Below are 24030 nucleotides of genomic sequence, written 5' to 3' on the forward strand. Positions count from 1 at the left end.
TTGCTGCTCTCTCTCCTTGTGCACGGTCACTGGTCTTGTCTCCGCCCCCTCCTGCTTTCTACAGGCAGCCTGTAATCAGTGGACACGCCAGGTCCCTCCCACATGGCTCTGCTCTCTTCACAGGCTATGTGCAACACAGTGATATGATGCGACTGCTACTTTTACAAGGTTATATCTGAATTTGCAAAACATTTGGTACACACAAATGGATTTATTTCCTTTGTGGTTATTGAGGTATATATTTAAATTGAAGTTTTTGTACTTGAAGTTTAGCTTTAAACATAATTTAATTTAAGTTAAAATAAATCCCTTCTAGAGATCTAAAATAAATATTGCTCAGGTGTCACGTATTTGGATGGAAGTCTGAGATGATGAGGACAGCCTCTCTTAGACCCCTTTTACATGGGCAGTGGACTTTACCCCATCTGAAAAGCAATCCACAGCAGACCACTTTTCAGAAAGGGTTTGTTCAGGAGGTGGCATTATTGCAGCCTCCTGAATGCCTGTTTATTTTTTCAATCCCAAGGTGGATTTTGCATGAAAAATAACTGCACCGCAACATCATGTCAAGCAATGTTTTTAATCCAGAGCAACTGTCATGTTAATTTGTAGATAGGCGATCCGGGAGCGGTAAAAAAGGGTATCAATTGCCTTTTATTACTGTGTGAACTTAGCCCTACTGCTCCCTGTCCAAGTACTGCTAGATAAGAAGGCCAAAAGTATAGGGACCAAAGAGTGCCTCAAGTGCAAGTGACACTGATGGCAAGATGGCTAGGGGTGACAGGAGCTCAGGGTCACCAATGAGGAAAGGTCAGGAACCATCAAAGGTCAGGAACAGCTGGACAAGAAGTTACCATTTCAGCAGATAGAGATAGAATCAGGGAAAGGGTGAGCAACTTTTGAACAGTGGGATACCAGAGCAGCAGGCAAGAGTCATTGCTGGAGAACAAGCCATGGTCAATACAGGAGCAGAGGAGCAAATAGTGATGTACCACAGATAAGTCAGGAAACAAGCCGGTTTGGTAACAGGAATCAGGTTCATATGCAGAATTGAAGGCCCACTTTTCACCACAATTAGCAATTAGCAATGGGCAGAATGCAGATGCTCTTGCTGGAATCTACTATGCGGGCTGGCTCAATCTTCCTGACATCAGTGGTATTATTTCAGCACTTTTGGGGGCCTCTACTATCAAAAAATAATGGCTTGAGTAAAGATCCTGTTAACAGGCCCGTAGCTGCTAATTGATGTTTAAGTTTTAATGGCAAAGCTTTAAGTTTCAAACTAGCATGCTGTTTCCCCAGCCAATCCCTCAAGACGATGTGTGCAAAATAAAACATAGCATATGATGCAGCCAAATGCATTTACATAGCAGATTTTTTTATGTATCCATTTTGTAGCATACTTTTATTGCCTTGTGATCCTGGGAGTAGATTCCTTCTGCTACTCCACAGTAGTGTTGTCAGCTTGTGGACAGGGTAGTCTTATAAAGACATGTAGTATTAAACTTTAAAGCGGAGCTCCCCCCCACGACTGCCATATTTGGCACCTTTAAAGGGGGGGGAGCAGGTACCTGATTTTGACACCTGCTTTTGAAGTTTGCCCCTGCTGCCTTTGGGACACTTCACAGGCCCCAGAAGACTGCGGCCCACTTCACAAAGCTCAGCATACTTTGTGCATGCGCAGTAGGAAACCGGCTGTGAAGCCTCAAGGATTTACTGCTCGTTTCCCTTAGTAAAAATGGCGGTGCCAGCACCCTGACTTTAATTTTTTTGGGGGAGAGCCTGGAGCTCCTCTTTAAGTAGGAGACAAACAAATTAAAGCCCAACTATGGTAATGTTTGTTACAGATCTCACTTTCTATAGCTGTGCCCTCTACACCTTTAGGGTAGCTTTTCTGTTTCCTCCTGATGTGTCCTACAGACTCACAAGAATAGTCTGCACATAAATCTTAAGCCTTATCTGATCTCCACCCCACCATGAGCATAGATATGGACAGTCCTTGATTATTTATGTCATGAGCCACTAAAAAGATAAACTGCACTAGCTGGCAGAGGTTGGAATCATGAATATCCCCCACACAGCAGGGCTATGTCTCACTATTCATTCCATAAGGCTTATGGAGCTGTTTTGTTTATTGTTTAATCAGTTCCTACCCCATCTATAGCAAAATGACAGCTGGGCGGGGGGTTTGTTGATCTGGGTGGACGTCATGTGATGTCCTTCCAGATTGCACCCCTTGCGCGGTTGCAGGGCCTCGCTGCGGCGTGACCTGACATTGATCAGTATACCAGCTAGCTGCCGGTACCATGTGAACGCTGTGACCCGTCACAGTAGATCATATGAGAATTGTAAACAATGGATGGCTTCCTTTCATGTCATCCACTGGGTATAATTGTGTTGCTAGCTGTGATTGGTCACACTGATCACATGGTACAGACAGGGCCAATCATAAGCCCACCTGTACCATATAATTAGATGTGACCAATTACAGCTAATCACAACAAAACACACTGAACGAATCAGTTTCATGCACTAAAAATGGTTGCTTATACCAGTAAATACTGTACACTGGTATAAACAATCATAATGTGTAAAAAAATGTATAATATGTATATAATATGTATAATACTATGTATTACTATGGTAATACTGTTAATAAATAGTTAATAAATAGTGTAGAAATGTTTTTAACTATCGTCCAATGCACCTTTAAAGTCCGACCTGGGGCTCCTTTGCCCCCCCCCCCTCCCCTTTTTATGGTAATATTGTATTGCTCTGGTCACAGTGTGTAAAAAAATTGTAAAAAAAGGAAAACTGTCACCAGTATGTAGTGTCCCTGATCACTGCCACACTTGTTATATGAGAACATTGTACTGCACTGTTCTGTAAAAAAAAATGTGAAAAAACATTTTTTTTTAATTTCTTAATTTTCGAAAAAATGTGACAAAAAATTATAACTTCAAAAACTCACCATGCCTCCTACTAAATACCTTGGACTTTCCAAAAAGGGGTCATTTAGGGGATATTTGTACTGTATTGGCATTTTCAGGCCTCTAGAATTGAGATAGTCCATCAGTACTTCAGGATTGATCAATTTTCAGATATATACAGTACTATAGTTTGTGCACTCTATAACTTTCCTACAAACTAAATAATATACACTGATTTGGGTTATGTTCACATAAATTGTAGCAGAATACATTTTGGCCTAAATGTATGAAGAAAGATTATTTATTTGCAAAATGTTATAACAGAAACTAAGAAAAACAAAATGTTCATTTTTTTTTGTTTATTTAGCAAAAAATAAAAACTCAGTGGTGATTAAATACCACCAAAAGAGAGCTCTATACGTGTGAAGAAAAAATGACCGCACAATTGTCATTCAAAGTGTGACAGTGCTGAAAGCTAATAATTGGCCTGGGCGGTAAGGGGGTAAATGTACCCAGTATTAAAGTGGTTAAGAGATATCTAAAGCAAAAATTCAAAGATGAGTAAAACCATTCGAAGTTTCTTGTTCTTGGTTAGCTCTACAGAACTATACAGTACTACAGAACCCTGCTCCTTTATGTTATGGATAATATGAGAAGGGTTTTTTCTGTTTCTGTTTTTTTCTTGTTTCTGTTGATCCGATACAGAAGGATGACTGACCGTTGTCATCCTAGGACTGGAAATGTGTTACTGGCAGAATCATCAGGTCAAGATGAAGGGAAAAAAGTATGACAAAGAAAAAGAATGCAGCCACCACATCTAAGGACTGGTAAGTTGCTATACTCTACAACAGTAGTCTCCAAACTGCGGCCCTGGGGCCGGATGCAGCCATTTGCTTGCCTTTATCTGGCCCTTGAGGCATTATTCCTGCCACTGACACCAACAATGGGGCATGATTCCTGCCACTGACACCAACAATGGCTCAAAATTCCTGCCACTGGTACCAACAATGGGGCATAAATCCTGCCACTGACACCAACAATGGCTCATAATTCCTGCCACTGACACCAACAATGGGGCACCATTTTTGCCACTGACACCAACGATAAGGCATAATTCCTTCCACTGGCAACAAAAAGCACTATTCCACACAGGGACACCAACTATTTCTCCCCCTAATACCAAAGATTGCTTACTCCCACTGATCACAGTCCGGCCCTCCTAAAGTCTGAAGGACCGTAAACTGGCCCTTTCTTGAGAAAGTTTGGAGATCCCTGCTCTACAATATATTTTTGTTTTTGTTTGTATCCAAATCTAAAGAAAAAAAGGTTTTGCCTTTGAATAGCACTTCTAAAACCTGCCCTACTCCTAGCCCACATGCATGCAAATCAGGTTGATCTGACTTGACCTCTCAGAACAGCCAATGAAATGTAAACTTCCTCTCTTGAATTTGGTTGGTAGCTTTGGAACAACGCAGATTGCAATAAGTTACCTCATGAGGTTTAATGAGGCCAACGGTTGAATAAATTGAAATTACCTCTGTCTGGGCAATAGACTAAATTATGCTTTATCAAAGTATTAATTTCCTATTTTACTTAAATTTTTATTGCTCCCTATTGTTTTGCTTTCTTAAGTGCCTATTAATAAAGAAGAAAACTTCCCAGGGAGAAATAAAATGTAAGTTTAATTAAGATGTATAAAAACGGGGAAAGTCATTAAAATGCTAAACGCATAAATTGTGACAATGACCTCCTCAGAGCTTGGTGACCGATTCTCTGTGTCAGCACAATGGAGTCTGGAGTTTCAGGCATCAGCTTGCGCTTGTCCTGGCTACCATTCCAACCATAGAAATACAGAACTCAGCATACCAAATCTAAAACATGGTATTACACCAAGCCGGGTCTGAATATTATGTAGAAAGTAACATGCAAAATGGAGATCTTGTGCAAGCTTGGACCGGTGGCCTGAAAATTGCAGCAAATACCGCATGGACCATGCCATAAAGCTGAAAATATTATTGGGTTCATAAGCTCTTAAAACTAGTCAATATCTTAATGAATCTCGTGTAATGTTAGTTTTCGTTACTGTGACTGTTTTAACCACTTCCCGACCGGCTCATGTACAATTACGGCGGCAGGTTGGCTCCCCTGCGCGAATCACTGAGCCATAGCAGGCGCGCGCCCGCTGCACGAGAGCCAGAACGAAGATGTGTGTATGTAAACACACAAATCCCCGTTCTGACAGGAGAGGAGAGACAGATCTGCTGTTCCTAGTAATTAGGAACAGCGATATGTCTTCTCCACCAGTCAGTACACTGCCCCCACAGTTAGAACACACACTGAGGGAACACATTTAGCTCCTTGATCGCCCCCTAGCGTTAATCCCTTCGCTGCCAGTGACATTTACACAGTAATCAGTGCATTTTTATAGCACTGATCACTGTATAAATGTCAGTGGTCCCAAAAAAGTGTCAAAAGTGTCCGATCTGTCCGCGGCAATGTCGGAATCCTGCTAAAAATCACCGCCATTACTAGTAAAAAAATAAATAATAAAAATGCCATAAATCTATCCCCTATTTTGTAGATGCTATTACTTTTGCGCAAACCAATCAATATACGCTTATTGAGATTTTTTTTACCAAAAATATGTAGAAGAATACATATCGGCCTAAACTGATGAATAAATTCGTTTTTTTTTTTAATTTTTGGGGGATATTTAGTATAGCAAAAAGTAAAAAATATTGTTTTTTTTTCAAAATAGACGCTCTTTTTTTGTTTATAGTGCAAAAAATAAAAACCACAGAGGTGATCAAATACCATATATGTGGGAAAAAAAGGACATCAATTTTGTTTGGGTACAACGTCGCACGACCGCGCAATTGTCAGTTAAAGTAACGCAGTGCCGTATCGCAAAAAATGGCCCGGTCATTAATGGGGAAAATCCTCCCGGGGCTGAAGTGGTTAAAGGTGAGCTGAAGGTAACCAACTAAATACACAAATTAAATACATATGTTGGAGTTTTTTTTTAATCTGCCAAAGTATTTGCATTCCTGTCTATCCAATCCAAGGATTTACATAGCCCTGGCAGACTATACAGCAAAAGTAGTGACTTTTCTCTTTTTGCAGAGACTATAGACTATATTAGACTATATCTAAACCTAAAACCAAAAAAAAAATAATATATTGCAGCTTACCAGTCCTTAGACATTTTTTCTCCATTTTCTGCTGGTGATTTTGTAGTAACACATCTCCTGTTCTAAGGTGACAATGCTCACTCAATGCATAGGGGTTGATTTACTAAAGACAAATAGACTGTGCACTTTGCAAAGGGCACTTGCACTCTGCAAGTGCAGTTACTCCAGGGCTTAGTAAAAGAGGTAAAGCTTCACTTTGCAAAGAATACCCAATCACACGCAAGAAAAATACAGCAATTTGATTGGATGATAGAAGTCAGCATAGCTTCTGCTTATTTGCCAAGCTCTGGAGCAACTGCCTTTAGTAAATCTACCCCTCTACATCTATGGAGGTCAGGTTTTCATACTAGGCTGCTCTCCTGATCTTCTTTGCTCCTCTTCATAAAGAGGGCAGGTTGCATCGTTTTCAGAAGGCAGCTGAATATGCTGAACACTTTATTAAGATTTCAGTTTAGTTTAGGATTTAAAGTGATATTAAAGTCTTATTTTTTTGTTTGTTTAACCAGTTCAGCCCTGGAAGATTTTACCCCCTTCCTGACCAGAGCAATTTTTACAATTTGGCACTGCGTCGCTTTAACTGACAATTGCGTGGTCGTTTGACGCTGTATGAAATTTGCGTCCTTTTTTTCCCACAAAGAGAGCTTTCTTTTGGTGGTATTTTGCGCTATAAACAAAAAAAAAGAGAGACAATTTTGAAAAAAACAAACAATATTTTTTTCTTTTTGCTATAATATATATCCCTAATTTAAAAAAAAACTCATCAGTTTAGGCCAATATATATTCTTCTACATGTTATTGGTAAGAAAAAATCTCAACAAGTGCATATTGATTGGTTTGCGTAAACTGGTTTGCCCCCGTAGACGTCACGTATGACGAAACATGTAGGGCGTGGCCTCGCAGTGCTAGCCATCACGTGTTCGAATAATTTGTTTGCACGGGCGTTCTGCCTTTGAATATGCCGGCTTTTTTAATGAACTTTTTACTTGAGTTTTACATGATCTCTTGTGGTATGTTTTAACCAATAAATACCTTAAAAACGATATCACACTATTGGAGTATTTTCTCCGTTTTGCCTCCCTCTCCTGTTCATGGACTTTTGGCATTCCTGAGTCCCCCCTCTGAGGTTCGAATAGTTGGATCATCCCGGCCACACGGAAGTCGGCGGCATACGCTGCCAGGACCAGGAGATTAACAACTTGTCCCTGCAGAGGGTGAAATCTGCAAGCTCATAAGACCTTGCCACAGGGGAGGTCCAACACTTGGGGTAAGCGCACATCTACTACTTCTCTTATCGTTGTCACTGTATACCTGAACAGAAGTATTTTGGCTTAGCAATTCCTGGCTTGTGATGATGAAACACATGGAGCGGATTTTTTAGCTTGATGTCATGAGATTCACATTATTATGGACTGATCACAGACGGCCTCTGCCTATGATTATTGACTGTATTTTGGGATAAGATGTTTATGCACTCACTGTCATCACATGTATGGTGTTTTCTTAGCACTTTATTTAATTGTTTTTATTTTTGTTAGCGCAATTAAGTTTATTTTTATGGTTTGCGTAAAAGTTATAGCGTCTGCAAACTATGGGAAAGATTTATGGCATTTTTATCGTTTTTTTCATGGCATTTTATTTTTTTTTTACTAGTAATGGCGGTGATCTGCGATTTTTAGCGGTACTGCAACATTGCAAAGGACAGATCGGAGACTTTTGACACTTTTTTGGGACTACTGGCATTTATACAGCGATCAGTGCTATAAAAATGCACGGATTACTGTGTAAATGTCACTGGCAGGGAAGGGGTTAACACTAGGGGGGATCAAGGGATTAATTGTGTGTTCCCTCACTGTGTTCCTACTTAGTAGGAACAAACAATATGGCTCCTCTCCTCTGACAACACAGGAATTTGTGTGTTTACACACACAAATCCCTGTGCTGGCGCTCGTGATCATGCCCGCCCGCCACGCGCATCGGGTCCCCCACTGAGCAGTGGGCGTGCGCGCCCTCTGGTGGCTGAAAAAGAGTAGGACATACCCGCATGGGATTTCGCGCAGGAGAGTCATTGTGCCACAGTATATCTGCGTGACATGGTTGAGAACCTGTTAAAAATAACAAACAGGTCATACTTACCTGCTCTGTGCAGTAGTTTTGCACAGATCACCCCCAACCCTCCTCTTCTCAGGTCTCCCGCCTAAACTCCAGGCCCCTCCCTCCTGGCCCCACAGCAAGCAGCTTGCTATGGGGGCACCTGAGCCGTGCGTCCATTCAGACATGAAGTCACGGTTCGGCCCCCTCTCTCCTCATTGGTTCACTGACATTGTTTGACAGCAGCAGGAGCCAATGTTGCCGGATGCTGTCTCAGTGTAGAAGAGGGAGAGTCCCGGACAGCCGAGACTCTCTCGTGCAACATCTCTGGATCGAGATGGGGGTCAGGTAAGTATTAGGGGAGCTGAGGGGGGGGCCGCTGCACACAGAAGGTTATTTATCTTAATGCAAAGAATGCATTAAGATAAAAAAAAACCCTTCTGCCTTTAGAATCACTTTAATCTTATTAACAATTGCAAGTATTATGCAACTCGCATTATGTACAGATCCAATGAGAAAACATTGGGGTTGATTTACTAAAGGCAAATTGACTGTGCACTTTGCAAAGTGCAGTTGCACTCTGCAAGAGCAGGTGCTTCAGAGCTTAGTAAATGAGCAAAAGCTCTGCTGACTTCCATCATCCAATCATGTGCAAGCAAAAATTCAGTTTTTTTTTTTTATTTTCCTTGCACAAGATTGGGCATTCTTTGCAAAGTGAAGCCTTACCTCATTTACTAAGCTCTGGAGCAACTGCACTTGCAGAGTGCAACTGCACTTTGCAAAGTGCACAGTCTAGTTGCCTTTAGTAAATCAACCCCATTGATTTGTCCCAAGAATTGTAGTCAAGATAAGCTTTATCTATGAGAATTAGCTCTTTTGTCATATATTTGGTTATATCCACTTGGTATATGTTAATATAACGTCTGTGTATATGTTTAAAATACAACTAAAGGCTCCTGCCTGTCAGCCAAAACAACTACTGTACCAAATCCAGTTACTATGTGATGCTCAAGGCTCATAAAGTAAACAAGAAACTTCCTTTACTTGCCCCGACTCCAACTTCCATTCTTGTGTAGCCAGGTGCAGGCTACCTTAATATAAGTGCAGTGGACATTACCTTCATTGCTGTAGACTCTTCCAGTTCCCCCCCTAGTGCTGCATTCAGACTGCTTATATCACATTTCTGAGCCAAGAAGCAAAGGACGGTGGGACTTGTAGTCCTGTGTTCAGCCATAACTGGACTCCTGAGTCTCTCTTAGACATCTCCCAGCAAGCTTCGAATTAATAAGGGGATTGTGGGAAAGGCTATTTAAAGAAATGTTTTCAGAAGGCCCGCTCTCTTCTCCCTCCAGCGGCCTACCAGGAGCCTGAGAGCCATCTCTGTCCCTGCCTGGGTGGGTCTGCATCACCGTGCGACATTAGATGATCTTCTATCCCTCCTGCTGGCGATTAGCAAACCTCTCTGTGGGCGCCAAACCAGACTGCTGTGTTCACATCCAGATGACCTACAGCACCCATCCTTGCACTGGCTGGGGTACAGACCCTGAATCACTTTCTGCGTGTGCCGACTACCTTCAGCATCTGGTGAGCGGTCTCATATCCAAATCCCCTTCTCTTCAGTACCACACAGCACATGGATGCAGACATAACCCGGATTACAGAGAATATAGGAAAAGAAAGTGCCGCTCCAGGCAAGTGGTGAAAGCAAGTGAGCTGGGGAATAGACTCCTCTCAAGGGTGCTAGCCTCGGGCTCGCCGGCGGTGCAATTGGATAAGAAGGAATGGCTGGCTGCACACTGAGGTAGTGATGAATCTCTTTATTGTAAAATCTGTAACATGAATGACACAACAGGACAGCAATGCAGATACAGGTAGATGCGTTTCACAAAGCAACACTGCGCTTATTCATGGATTACAGAGGAACTTGTCACTTCTGCTATACCCATTATTTTCTTGCTGACTGCCTGAACCTTCCCCCTTTCCCTCTGTGAGGATTTTCCCTTTGAGCTCCAACTTGCCGGCAAAGACTGTGTTCAGGCCTGACACTTGGACTATGTGTGTAGGTGAAGGGAAGCGCTGACAATTCAATTACTTAAGTCTGCTGCACCTGAAAAGCCCTGAATACCAGGAATGAAAAGTGATTGATAGTGTAAGGGTGCGCTGATTCTATGTAAAGGGTGGGAAAACCCACAGTGATATAAAATATAATGCACAATAATATTGCCCAATGTGAACACAATGGGTAAATTGGAAACAAGTGTGTGGTCTAGATTGACCTGTAACATGTGGATAAGCAAAATTTCTTAAAACTATATGCGCATAATCAAAAAATATAAACAATGCAATTCAAACACAACGTGTATATAATCTGAAAAGGGGGGGGGGGGGACCTGACAAGAGAGTAAATGTATATCAGCAGTCTTTTTCCACTTCCAAATAGTCTATGTGAAAGCAAATCAAATTCAGCAGAGTGAATGAACTGAATTGAAAACACATCCAATTATCTTGTGAGTCCCAAATCGAACAGATGCCAATCCCAAGGTGTGTGGACTCTCTAGTATGAAGACACCACCATGCTCAAAAGTAATAAAATTGTCTGCTTATCAGACCCACATAGGTCACAAGCGTGTGTGCTGATCCACAGCTTAGAGATGCATTCCTCTGTCTGCCAAATCTCAGAGATTCACAATGGACTACAGCTCCCAGCAGACCCGAATGGATGAGTAAGCATGGACGCTCATCTGCAACTGATAAAATGGATTCCTCTATACCTTCCTCAGAGGGCTCAAGTGGGTCCCTGGTTAACAGCTCATGATGGATGATAAAAAAAAATGGAGGAAGACTAATAGTGCATTATCTTTTGATAAAAAAAATCAATATATTTTAAAAGGTACTTAAAAAAATGTTACAGGAAAAAATTGTGGCACGGCCGCCTGCAGTGCGGACCGTGCTCTCTGATGTTACAACTGGCTCTTCCAACGCAGTCTCCAACCCCAGTTGACGCCTCCTTTGTGGAAATGCATTGGAAATATATTTTATATCACTGTGGGTTTTCCCAATCTTTACATAGAATCTGACACTTGGACTACCCTTATCCCATCTTCTGCAGGGTGTGATCTGGTCCAAATAATGCTTAACCTCTCTTCCCCATATAAGTAGAATTCCCTGCAGTCCAGTCTCTCTTTAGTCATAATCCACCATCATGAGCTCTGGTGAACACCAATTAGTGCTTAGACTTTGCATCTCAGGTGAGCCCGTGTCATCCGCCAGGGTGACCTGCTGCTTTACTTTTTCATCTGGTCGGAGGGAGCCTCTCTACTGTTAAAGCTACTGGTCTCCAAGCCTGACCCCTGACTGTGACAGAACATTTCTATTTTCTGCATATGCCCATACACTGTACTCAAGTTTATTATAGCACCACCATATACTGTACACAACTACATCCATATATGAGAGGTAGTATGGTGAACATGGGCTGTCTGGCTGCAGGAAATAAGCCGCAGTTATATTGAACGAGCTCAGCTGACCCGTATAAAAGAGCCTAAATGAAGTCAAGCTAATGCTTTGATATTCTATTCTTTGATAAGTAAAACCCTGGCTGTGTTATTGGTAGACGCTACTATAAAGGTAAATAAAATTTAATCCCATATATCGGCTGTATACCAAAAATGGACAGCCGACATGCAGGGTAAATTAAAGGCGCTCAGAAGCACTTCAAATGTAACTAGGTTGTATCAACATTTATGACAATGTCTGGTGATTATGCAAATTGCCTGGATATATATATACATAAAAATATATATATCAGTGCACCTAAAATTAAGTGATGGTGAAACCCTTTATCTATGAATCAATCACCTGGATGTGATACACCTCTGATGAACACAAGCAAAAAATGAATACTATTGTATACTAAACCACATACAATAGTGGTGACACCCTCTAATACTAAATTAATAATCTGAGTGTGCCATGCTGGATTAACAACATGCCTCAGAAGTGCATATAAAAATCAAAGCAAAACTATGCTAAACAAATTATATAGTGGTGATGTGTGGCTACCAGCAAGTACGTCACAACTCACAGCCACGCCCCAAATTTTTTTGTGTGTGTGTGGTTCACCACTCATTTAGTGTGTCGTACACAGGTAACTTATTCATTAGGAGGGGGTATCAACATTATGGTTATCATATGAATTGCACCTAGTCAATCAGCCGATTGATAGGGGTGTGATACACCCCACTAATTGACTCACTAATTAGATCACATCACCACTATATAATTTGTTTAGCATAGTTTTGCTTTGATTTTTATATGCACTTTTGAGGCATGTTGTTAATCCAGCATGGCGCACTCAGATTATTAATTTAGTATTAGAGGGTGTCACCACTATTGTATGTGGTTTAGTATACAATAGTATTCATTTTTTGCTTGTGTTCATCAGAGGTGTATCACATCCAGGTGATTGATTCATAGATAAAGGGTTTCACCATCACTTAATTTTAGGTGCACTGATATATATATTTTTATGTATATATATATCCAGGCAATTTGCATAATCACCAGACATTGTCATAAATGTTGATACAACCTAGTTACATTTGAAGTGTTTCTGAGCGCCTTTAATTTACCCTGCATGTCGGCTGTCCATTTTTGGTATACAGCCGATATATGGGATTAAATTTTATTTACCTTTGTTTCTTATTGCCATTTAAAGGGGCAGCTCAACATTTTTTATACCGATTAGTTTAAACTATACCACTTTCACTGGTGTTTGTATTGTTCATAATAGTTTTTGAGGAGGGCAACTTTGGCGCGGTGGAGGTGTTCCTCGTGCAGAGGGCGATAGCATTTAGGACACTTGGGTATTATAGACTCTACTATACACTGACTTCACCAATAGCAAGAGCGTTCTCCCTTGCCCGGGCTGTCCTTTTGTGTATATTTCAATAAATCCGCCCATCTCAAACTATAACGATTAGCACATTTTTCCTCTCTAAACCTGCACATTGTGTTTTAACAAAAGCAATATCTGATTTTTCCTGGCCTGGGGGACTCAATTCTCTGAGGAGCCAAACAAAGCAGTTAATCTATATCAGTGCATTAGTGCATTTGACCTGAACTATTCCTCTGGCAATTGGTGGACATAAATCACGGCTCTGCTCATTAAGGTTTTCTGTTTGGAATCTTAAATGCACGTCCCTCTCTTTCAGGTCACCTGCATTACTGTACAGTGATGTATGCAAAGTACTCTCAGCCCCTCCGTCGCCCTGTGCATAGAATGGTAATCAGGAGAAAGCTCTGCATTATTGTGTACGTCACTGCCATCCTTCAGGTTTATAAGCCCGCTCTAATCATTCTTTCTCAGACAGATACTAGAGAGACTACAGTGAACAATGCTCTCTTGGCTTGGCTCAGTTCATAGGAGTTCACGGGAAGTTATTTCTTTTGCTGTGACTTAAAGAGTAATTGTAGACCTTTTACAGATTTTTATATAGACAAGTGAAAGAGATCAGCTTTAAAGCGTATCTAAACCATAAAATTAATATATATTGCGTATCTAATGTAATAACACATATCTGAAACCAAATATAAAAATATATATATATATATATATTGCAGCTTACCAGTTCTTAAATGTGGTGGCTGCATTTGTTTTTTGTTTTTGAGGTTCTTTTGCTTTTTTTTTTTTAACCTGATGATCTAGCTAGTAACACATTTCCAGTCTAAGGGTATCTCCATGAAGGAGCAACAGAGACACCCTTGGACAGCAGCATTTTCAACCTGTGGAGATGCTAGTGTTAGACATATAAGTGTGTTGAAATTATGCCAGTTGGGTGGGAGGGTAAAGGTTAATGTCTTTCCCGGTTTTGGCAGGTTATCTTTGGGTCTGAACCACTGGTCCTGTGATACAAAAGAGGGACAGTGGTCCAGAAAAGAAAGCCCCCAAACAGAGAGGCCCAGAACCCATAAGACAACAAAAGGAAAAGATCGGAAAGCCGGACCTGGTAGAAGTAAAAGAATGTTGGTTGCTACTGCTGTCAAAGTAAAAGGTCATCAGGACCAGAGGCTCATCCCCGAAGATTCCAACACTTGGAAGTGTAACTATTGGATTCCCTTTATCGTACATGGACTCTACCTTGCAGGTATGCTGGGCCAGCACATAATCTGAGTTAGGATTAATGATGTAGAAGAAATACTGTTCTTGCATGTTGGACTTTGAGATGCTCATTTTTGCACTTTTCTAAGTAAAGCTTTGAAACTTTGTTCCCACCTGGTCTGAAGTTAAACAAGGGGTGTAATGCAAGTAACCGGCACATATGGCCTACAGCTCGGGTCATTATTAAAATTTTTGCAAAGAATTGTGGGAAAAAATTACAGCTTCAAAAAACTCACCATGCCTCTTACTAAATACCTTGGTATGTCTACGTTCCAAAAAGGGGTCATGGGGGGGGGGGGTATTTGTACTGTCCTGGTTTGTTAGGGTCTCAAGAAATGAGATAGGCCATCAGTACTTCAGGTGTGATCTATTTTCTGAGATTGGCACCATAGCTTGTGGACTCTAATGACCTGTACACAGGATAGGATTTTCCGACAACAAAATCCATGTTTTTTTTCTGACAGATGTTGGCTCAAACTTGTTTTGCATACACACGGTCACACAAATCTTGTCGGAAATTCCAAACGTCAAGAACGTGGTGACGTACAACACATACGACGAGCCAAGGAAATTGAAGTGCAATAGCCAGTGTGGCTCTTCTGCTTGATTCTGAGCATGCGTGGACTTTGTGCGTCGGAAATGTGTACACACGATCGGAATTTACGACAACGGATTTTGTTGTCGGAAAATTTGAGAGCCAGCTCTCAAATTTTGTGTGACGGAAATTCCGATGGAAAATGTCCGATGGAGTCTACACACAGTCGGAATTTCCGACAACAAGTTCCTATAGAACATTTTCCGTCGGAAAATCCTATCGTGTGTATGGGGCATAACTTTCACAAAGACCAAATAATATACACCGATTTGGGTTATTTTTACCAAAGATATGTAGCGGTATAAATTTTGGCCAAAATATAGGAAGCAAAATTATTAATTTGCAAAATTTTATAACAGAAACGAAGAAAAATGCATTTTTTTTACAGAATTTTCGTTTTTTTTTTCTTTTATAGCACAAAAAATAAAAAACCCAGCAGTAATTAAATACCACCAAAAGAAAGCTCTATTTGTGTGAAAAAAAGGAAAAACATTTCATATAGGTACAGTGTTGCATGACTGAGTAATTGTCATTCAAAATGTGAGAGCACTGAAAGCTGAAAATTGGTCTGGTTAGGAAGGGGGTTTAAGTGCCCAGTGGGTAAGTGGTTAACCCCACTGGCGGAATTACCGGGGTCCAGGGCCGGACTTATCATTGGGCTTGACTGGGCTTAAGCCCATGGGCCCCGCCCAATAGGGGGCCCCGCGGGCCCCAGCCGATTGTACTCGGCTATACTTGGCTAGTTCCGCTCACAGTCACTCCTAGTCCCGCCCTATGATGGACATAACACAAGGACTGGGCGTGACTGTGAGCGGAGATAGCCGAGTACACTCGGCTATGTTTGTCGGCGCTCAGCTACGCTCACAGTCATGCCCAGTCCCGCCATTGGACCTGTGTTATGTCCATCATATGGCAGGACTGGGCGGGACTGCGAGAGGAGCCGCAAAAAGCCGCCAGGAGCCGAGATACACAGGACCAGCTCTGTGTATCTCGGTGGTGCCATATTTAAACTGCAGTGACACTGACAAGTCACTGCAGTTTAACTGCAGCAAAGGCAAGGCTGCAAATGGTACGGACAAGGCTGCAGATGGACACTGATAAGGCTGCAAATGGAGGCCGAAAAGCTGCAAATGACACTGACAAGGCTGCAAGGCTGCAAATGACACTGACAAGGCTGCAAGGCTGCAAATGACACTGACAAGGCTGCAAGGCTGCAAATGACACTGACAAGGCTGCAATGTCACTGGGCAAGGCTGAAAATGACACTGACAAGGCTGCAAATGACCCTGGACAAGCATGCAGATGGACGCTGTGCAAGGCTGCATTGATGAGCATTTAAATGTAAGTTTTTTTCCTTAAATAGTTTTTTTCCTTAAAATTCCTTAAACTCTTATCTTGAGGTTTGCTGATTGGTTATTGGCAGTTACGTAGTGTCTCATTTACTGCCATTGAGAAAACCTGTCTGCATTAGACAGTGATGTAATGGTGGACAAACGGTATCAGAGTGGCGCGCTTAAAAGAAAACTAAAGGTTTAAAGTAATGTATAGAAGGTAGGGCCCGAAAGTGACTCAAGCCCAGGGACCCCTACCACCCTAAGTCCTGCCCTGCCGGGGTCACAACAGTCGCACTTGCGATGGGGCCCGGCATTCCGCCACTGTCGGGGGGGGGGCCCCAGCGGGGTTGCTATTCATAGGTCTGAGCGGAGATCGTATCTGTCATGAAACAGTAGCACTGATAGAAGCAGACATGATCTCCACTCAGAGCCGTGCTGTCCTGAGAAGGCAGACGGCACTGATGGAAATTAATAGCATTCACTGATGAGCACTGATAGGAGGCACTGATGGGCACTGATAGAAGGCGCTAATGAGCACTGATAGGAGGCACTGATGGGCACTGATAGAAAGCACTGATGAGCACTGATAGAAGGCACTGATGAGCACTGATAGAAAGCACTGATGGGCATTGATAGGAGGCACTGATGGGCACTGATAGAAGGCACTGATGGGCACTGATAGAAGGCACTGATGGGCACTGATAGAAGGCACCAATGGGCACTGATAGGAGGCATTTATGGGTACTGACAGGAGGCACTAATGGGCACTGATAGGAATTTATGGGCACCGATGAGCACTGATGGGAGGCACTGATGGGCACTGATAGGCACTAATGGGCACTGATAGGAGGCACTGATAGGAGGCACTGATAGGAGGCAATAATGGTCACTGATAGAAGGCACTGATGGACACTGATAGAAGGCACTGATGGGCCATGATAGGCACTAATAGGCACTGATAGGAGGCATTTATGGGCACTGATAGGAGGCACTGATGGGCACTGATAGGAGGCACTGATGGGCACTGATGTGCACTGATAGGCTGCACTGATAGGTGGCATTGATGGGCACTGATAGGTGGTACTGATGGGAACTGAGGAACATTGATAGGCAGAACTCAGGCAGTATTGATGGGCTTTGATGGGCAGAATTGAAGAGTACTGATAGGAGGCACTGATGGACGCTGTTAGGCGGCATTGATGAGCACTGATAGGCAGCATTGATGGGCACTGATAGATGGCACTGATAATTGGGGCACTGATTATCAGTGTAAACAATTTACTGACATTCTTGACAGTTAACGGCAATCCTTTCCTAACACAGACACAGGGTGTGAGGAAAGGGCTGTGGATAACCAGCAAGTCTGTTTACATGTGATCAGCTGATCACATGGTAAAGGGCCGCTGTGATTGCGCAGGATGCATGTCCCAGGAGTCATGCGGGAAGCACGGTTTTGGGAGGATGTCCATGGACACCCCCCCAAAATTGGAAGCCCGGGGCTCGGATGGAAGGGGGGCCCATCATGGTTTCTTGCACCGGGGCCCTGAAGGTTCTAGTTACGCCTCTGGTTAACCCTTACATTAAATGCTAACCCTAGCTCTTAACCCTTACATTAAATGCTAACCCTAGCTCTTAACCCTTACATTAAATGCTAACCCTAGCCCTTAACCCTAAATCTAACGTTTAATGCTAACCCTAGCCCTTAATCCTAACATTTAGTGCTAACCTTAACCTCTAACTCTAACATTAAATGCTAACCCTAGCCCTTAACCCTAGACCTAATGTTTAAGGCTAACCCTAGCCCTTAATCTTAACATTTAACTCTAACCCTAGCCCTTAACCCTTACATTAAACACTAACCTTAGCCCTTAACCCTTAATCTAACATTTAACTCTAACCCTAGCCCTTAACCCTAACATTTAGTGCTAACCCTAACCCCTAACATTAAATGCTAACCCAAGCCCTTAACCCTAAACCTAAGATTTAACGCTAACCCTAGCCCTTAACCCTTACATTAAACGCTAACCCTAGCCCTTAACCCTAAACCTAATGTTCAATGCTAACCCTAGCCCTTAACCCTAACATTTAGTGCTAACCTTAACCCTAACATTGAATGCTAACCCTAGCCCATAGCCCTAACCCTAACATGGGACTTTGGACATATAAAGTCGCATGACAAGTCGCAGCCCATTGACTGCAATGGAACCCCTTCAAATCTATGCAACTTTGAAAAGGTTCCTGCACTACTTTGATGCGACTTTGCGACGAGTGTAAAGTCGCATCAGTTTCGCTACTCAATAGTTTCTTATTGCCTAAAAAAACCCTGCAAAACACATCAAAAATGTGTGCTCGAAAATGCAAAATGCACCGCATACTGCTCCTAAAAAAAATCCATCAATCCAAACATGGATAGGTGTGAATCTAGACTGAATCACAGCTGGACAATGCTAGATTCACTTGGCAGGTGAATATGTTATTTCAGCTCAACCCAGTGGACAAGGTAAGAGGGGTTAGGATCAAAATTAAAAGCCTGGGGCTGGGAAGGGGTTGTGAAGTTCCTCTTTAATATTACAGTAACATTTCAGAAGGTATGCTCACAGAGAATACACCATGGTGTCCCTTTAAAAGTAGTTTCCTAAAGTCAAAGTGTACTAGCCAAACTTCTAAAAATGTCATTTAAGTTTTGTATATGCACCGTAAGGATTTAAAGTAGCCGATGATCAGGGACTTCACGCACGGTTGCAGCGCTTATAATGAGAATGACGACTGTAACAGCTGAAAGCAAGCTTGGCTGGCTATGTGGAACAGAGCTATTAAATAATGGAAACCCTAATAGCGTCGTACTGCACCTGCAATCGTCGCCGTCATTCCTTCCCATGAATATAGGAGTGACTTACAGGAAACCTCTTAAAAAATGTCAGATATTTTGGTTCTAAGGATGGTCTTGTTCAGTGTTCAATATTCTATATGTATATTTCTGTACTTATATATATTTTTTTTTTATAAACCTTTACTGGATGATGTTTAGTTTGCTAAAGCACTGTGTATCATAAAAAATGCCATTTTAGTTTTGACCCAACAAAATACTGTTTTCACTTTTTATTTTAGTCCTTTTTCACATCTTAGTGCTGCTGATCTTCTCCATGCTCTTTAAAGCCACGTCCTGTCTACAAACACTTACTCCATACATCTTTATCCTGGACTGAATTCCTGATAATGACAATAGTAGACTATTTTTTTTTTTAGGTTAAACTAGATGGATTTGTGTCTTTTTTCAACCTGACTAATTATGTAACTATGCCTGCACAATTTGCACCATAATACAGTAATATTATATTGGTACGCTAAATTATTAAATACCCATCCTACTAAATAAATCACTATTGTGTCCTAATAAATATCCAGTTGACCAGAGTGTTATGTAATATTCAATAAAATGTGAATATAAATAAATATCCAAATTGCCAGAGTTCTATGTAATATTCCATACAAATGTGAATAAATGTCACAACTTTAATATCACACAGTATGCTGTATATAGACTTTGCCACCGTGAAATAAGAGCATGCATATGGGGGTCATATACCCCTGCATATATAAGTGACCACAAAATGCAAAAGTGAATAATAAATAAACAACCAAAATCCCTACTGATTCAGTCCTGTGAATATAATATTGAGTCTTGAGCCTTTATAATCTTGAGTCTTGAGCCTTTATAATCTCTTGCTGCTTTTCTCAAGTACTCCGTTTGAATAATGATTAATATAAAAGAAATAAGAGAGCGCATCATTGCGCAATGATACAAGTACCATTAATCTGTATACTGAATTTAAACCACTCACATTTATGTAGTAGCTAAGGCGCTTTAAGATCAATGGTCAGAAGTTTAGACACCCCTCACACAGCATCTGCTGTGTTAACAAACACTTTCGATGCCGTCACTGGCTCCTCCTCCCGACGCGTTGCGTCACATGACACGTGACTTTTTCAAGGGTAACTGAATCCCTACTGAATCAGTAGGGATTTTGGTTGTTCATTTATTATTCACTTTTGCATTTTGTGGTCACTTATATATGCAGGAGTATGTGACCCCCATATGCATGCTCTTATTTCACGGTGACAAAGTCTATATACAGCATACTGTGTGATATTAGATTTGTGACATATATTCACATTTGTATTGAATATTACATAGCATTCTGGCAATTAGGATATTTATTTATATTCACATTTTATTGAATATTACATAACACTCTGGTCAATTGGATATTTATTAGGACACAATAGTGATTTATTTTGTAGGATGGTATTTAATAATTTAGCGCACCAATATAATATTATTATTTTTTCAGTCACGGTGACACAGCACTATCAGATTGGTTGCAGCTTTTATCAATTAATGATTTCACATCACCCAAACACATCCACATCAGCCCTTTAATAATTTTTTTCACACAATTTGCACCATGATGACCATTTGTAGTCTCCACCAGGGGAGTATGTGTCCGGCTGACAATGCAGAAGGTGCCCTGAGCAAGGACCTTCATGGTGGGATCACCAGGTAATTTTTTTATTGAAAGCTGCAGATTAACCACTTCAGCGCTGGAAGGTTTACTCCCCTTCATGAACAGGCCATTTTTTGCGATATGGCACTGCGTTACTTTAACTGACAATTGCACGATCGCACAACGCTGTACCCAAAAAAAAATTTTTTATGCTTGGAGAATGCCTTATCAACATAAGATAATAAGCTGTTTAACCTAAAAAAAAAAGCCCTATCGAAAAACAAAACAAAACATGAAAACCCCCCAAAAAGCCCATTATATTAGAAAGCCTTGCAGCAAAAAAGCCATTGATGAGATGGATGTGCCCCCCCCCCCCCCCCCCAATTGGCCCTTCTAATGCCCTGTACACATGACCAGTTTTCCCATCAGAATAAACTCTGAAGGTTTTTCCGACGGAGTTCCGAAGGAATTCTGCTCAAGCTGTCTTGCAAATACACGGTCACACCAAATTCCGACCGTCCAGAACACGTTGATGTACAACACGTTGGACGGGACTAGAAATCGGAAGTTCAATAGCCAGTAGCCAATAGCTTCCGTCTCGTACTTGCTTCAGAGCATGCGTCGTTTTTGGTACGTCGGAACAGCATTCAGACAAGCGGTTTTCCAGATAGGAATTGGTTCCTTCTGAAAAATTTAGAATGTTCTCTTTCTAGGTCCGTCAGAATTTTTGACGTAAAAAGTCAGATGGGGCATACACACAATCGAAATATATGATGAAAAGCTCCCGTCTGACTTTTTCTGTCGGAAATTCCACTCGTGTGTACACGGCATAAGCCTTCCGGCCATAGTTCACAGGTCTGGCAGCGCATTATGGTAAAAAAAACTAAATTAAAACAGAGTGAACATGCACAGGACTGCAAATCTCCAATCCACAAGTTTCTCCCCAAACCCATAGTAGCACACAAACCTGATCCTCATCCCTAATTATTATTGTTAATATTAGACATATTAATTATAATTTCTTACATCAAATGCAAACCACGAGGGTACCTTAGTACCTGAAACAAATGTATAGTTAAAGATTAAAGGCAAGGCGTGCATACACATGTAGAGCCGTGGCCAAAAGTTTTGAGAATGACACAACTATTCATTTTCACAGTCTGCTGCCTCAGTTTTTATTATGGCAATTTGCCTATACTCCAGAATGTTATAAAGAGTGATCAGATGAATTGCAATTAATTGCAAAGTTCCTCTTTGCCATGAAAATTAACTTAACCATAAAAAACATTTCCACTGTATTTATGAAGAAGGCTTCATGGCGCCCAATAAAGTCCAGCAAGCGCCAGGACCGTCTCCTACAGCTGATTCAGCAGCCAGGTAAGAGTGCATCTACACACACAATGAGGCGAAGACTTTTGGAGGATGGCCTGGTGTCAAGAAGGGAAGCAAAGAAGCAACTTCTTTCCAGGAAAAACATCAGGGAGAGACTGATATTCTGTAAAAGGTACAGGGATTGGATTGCCAAGAACTGGCATAAAGTAATTTTCTCTGATGAATCCCCTTTCCGATTGTTTGGGGCATCCAGAAAAAACCTTGTCCATAGGAGAAAAGGTGAGTGCTACCATCAGTCCTGTCTCATGCCAACATTAAAGCATCCTGAGACCATTCATTTGTGGGGTTGCTTCTCAGCCAATGGAGTGGGCTCACTAACAATTTTGCCTAAGAACACAGCCATGAATAAAAAATGGTGGAAAAACATCCTCCGAGAGCAACTTCTCCCAACCATCCAAGAACAGCTTTATGAGGAACAATGCCTTTCCCAGCATGATGAGGCAAAAGTGATAACTAAGCGGCTTGGGGAACAAAACATCAAAACTTTGGGTCCATGGCCAGGAAACTCCCCAGACCTTAATCCCATTGAGAACTTGTGGTCAATTCTCAAGAGGCGGGTGAACAAAAAAAACCCCACAAATTCTGACAAACATTGATTATGCAAGAATGGGCCCAGAAGTTGATTGACAGCATGCTAGGGTGAATTGCAGAGGTCTTGAAAAAGAAGGCTCAAGGCTGCAAATATTGACTCAATAGCCTTTGACACTTATGAAATAATTGTAATTATACTTCAGTAAACCATAGTAACATCTGACAAAAAGATCTAAAAACACTGAAGCAGCAGACTTTGTGAAAATTAATATTTGTGTCATTCTCAAAACTCTTGGCCACGGCTGTAAATGTCGCATTGAAGCTTATTTAGACATGTAACATAGCTCACTCAGACACAGATATTGAGTCACTAATTTTTTCATAGAAATGACTAGTTTTACCATTAGACACAGTAGGCCTGTACTTTTAGACACCAGAGGTAAAGAGGCACCATTAAGTTTAGGGGACTTTATATTAGTAGAACCAAATTTCACGAATTCAGTATTCCAAACCAAAACAGAATTTCAGTGTCATAAGGCAGTGCTGCCAGAACTTCTCAAACCTGCCTGCACCATTTAGCATATTTTCTGCTCTTTAAAACACTTTTTGGGGCTGGGTTCGTGTTCCTATTGACTTCAATGTGACTGGTTTGGAAATTCAGAATTTTGAGGTTTGTGAATTGAAAACACAGTGGATTGGATGTTTGAGACACTTGCTCATCTCTGATCCTAACAAAAAGGCTTGCCTACATGCTCCAGTGTCAGAAACCCAGCCCTGACCTTGGTATTAATCCTTTCAAGAGACACTGTTAAAAGCCCACTGTATTCCTCTACAATGGATTATATTAGGTTCCAATTAAAAGTAAGTAGAACTTCAATCATTTTAAAGTAAACCAATTGTACTTTTTGATAACCGCAATGCTCCCTGGTGATAGCGTTAGCAGTACACTGATTAATTGATCAGTGAACTAATATGTGAATAATTTCACTTAGTTTAGGATAGGATTAAATTTATGAATGTGAAGGCAGAGCATACTGTAAATGATAAGCCAAGTTCACAAAGCCATAGCAAAACATTGAGATTTAAGTTTACTCTGTTCAGATTGGTAAAATATGATTTTTGATTGTTTTTTTATGGATTCCTGCACTTTGCATGGCATCGCTGCTCAGTGTTTTCTTTCATTAGATAAGACCAACAGACATTATTTGGAAAGTGCCATGTGAAAAGACCTGAGACAATGCGGCAGAGGACAATGCAGTAGAATGCATTCATTGTCAATTTAAAGAACATCTCTCTGCCAAATG

The sequence above is a fragment of the Aquarana catesbeiana genome, linkage group LG04 (genome assembly GCF_042186555.1).
Source record: "Aquarana catesbeiana isolate 2022-GZ linkage group LG04, ASM4218655v1, whole genome shotgun sequence".
NCBI lineage: Eukaryota > Metazoa > Chordata > Amphibia > Anura > Ranidae > Aquarana > Aquarana catesbeiana.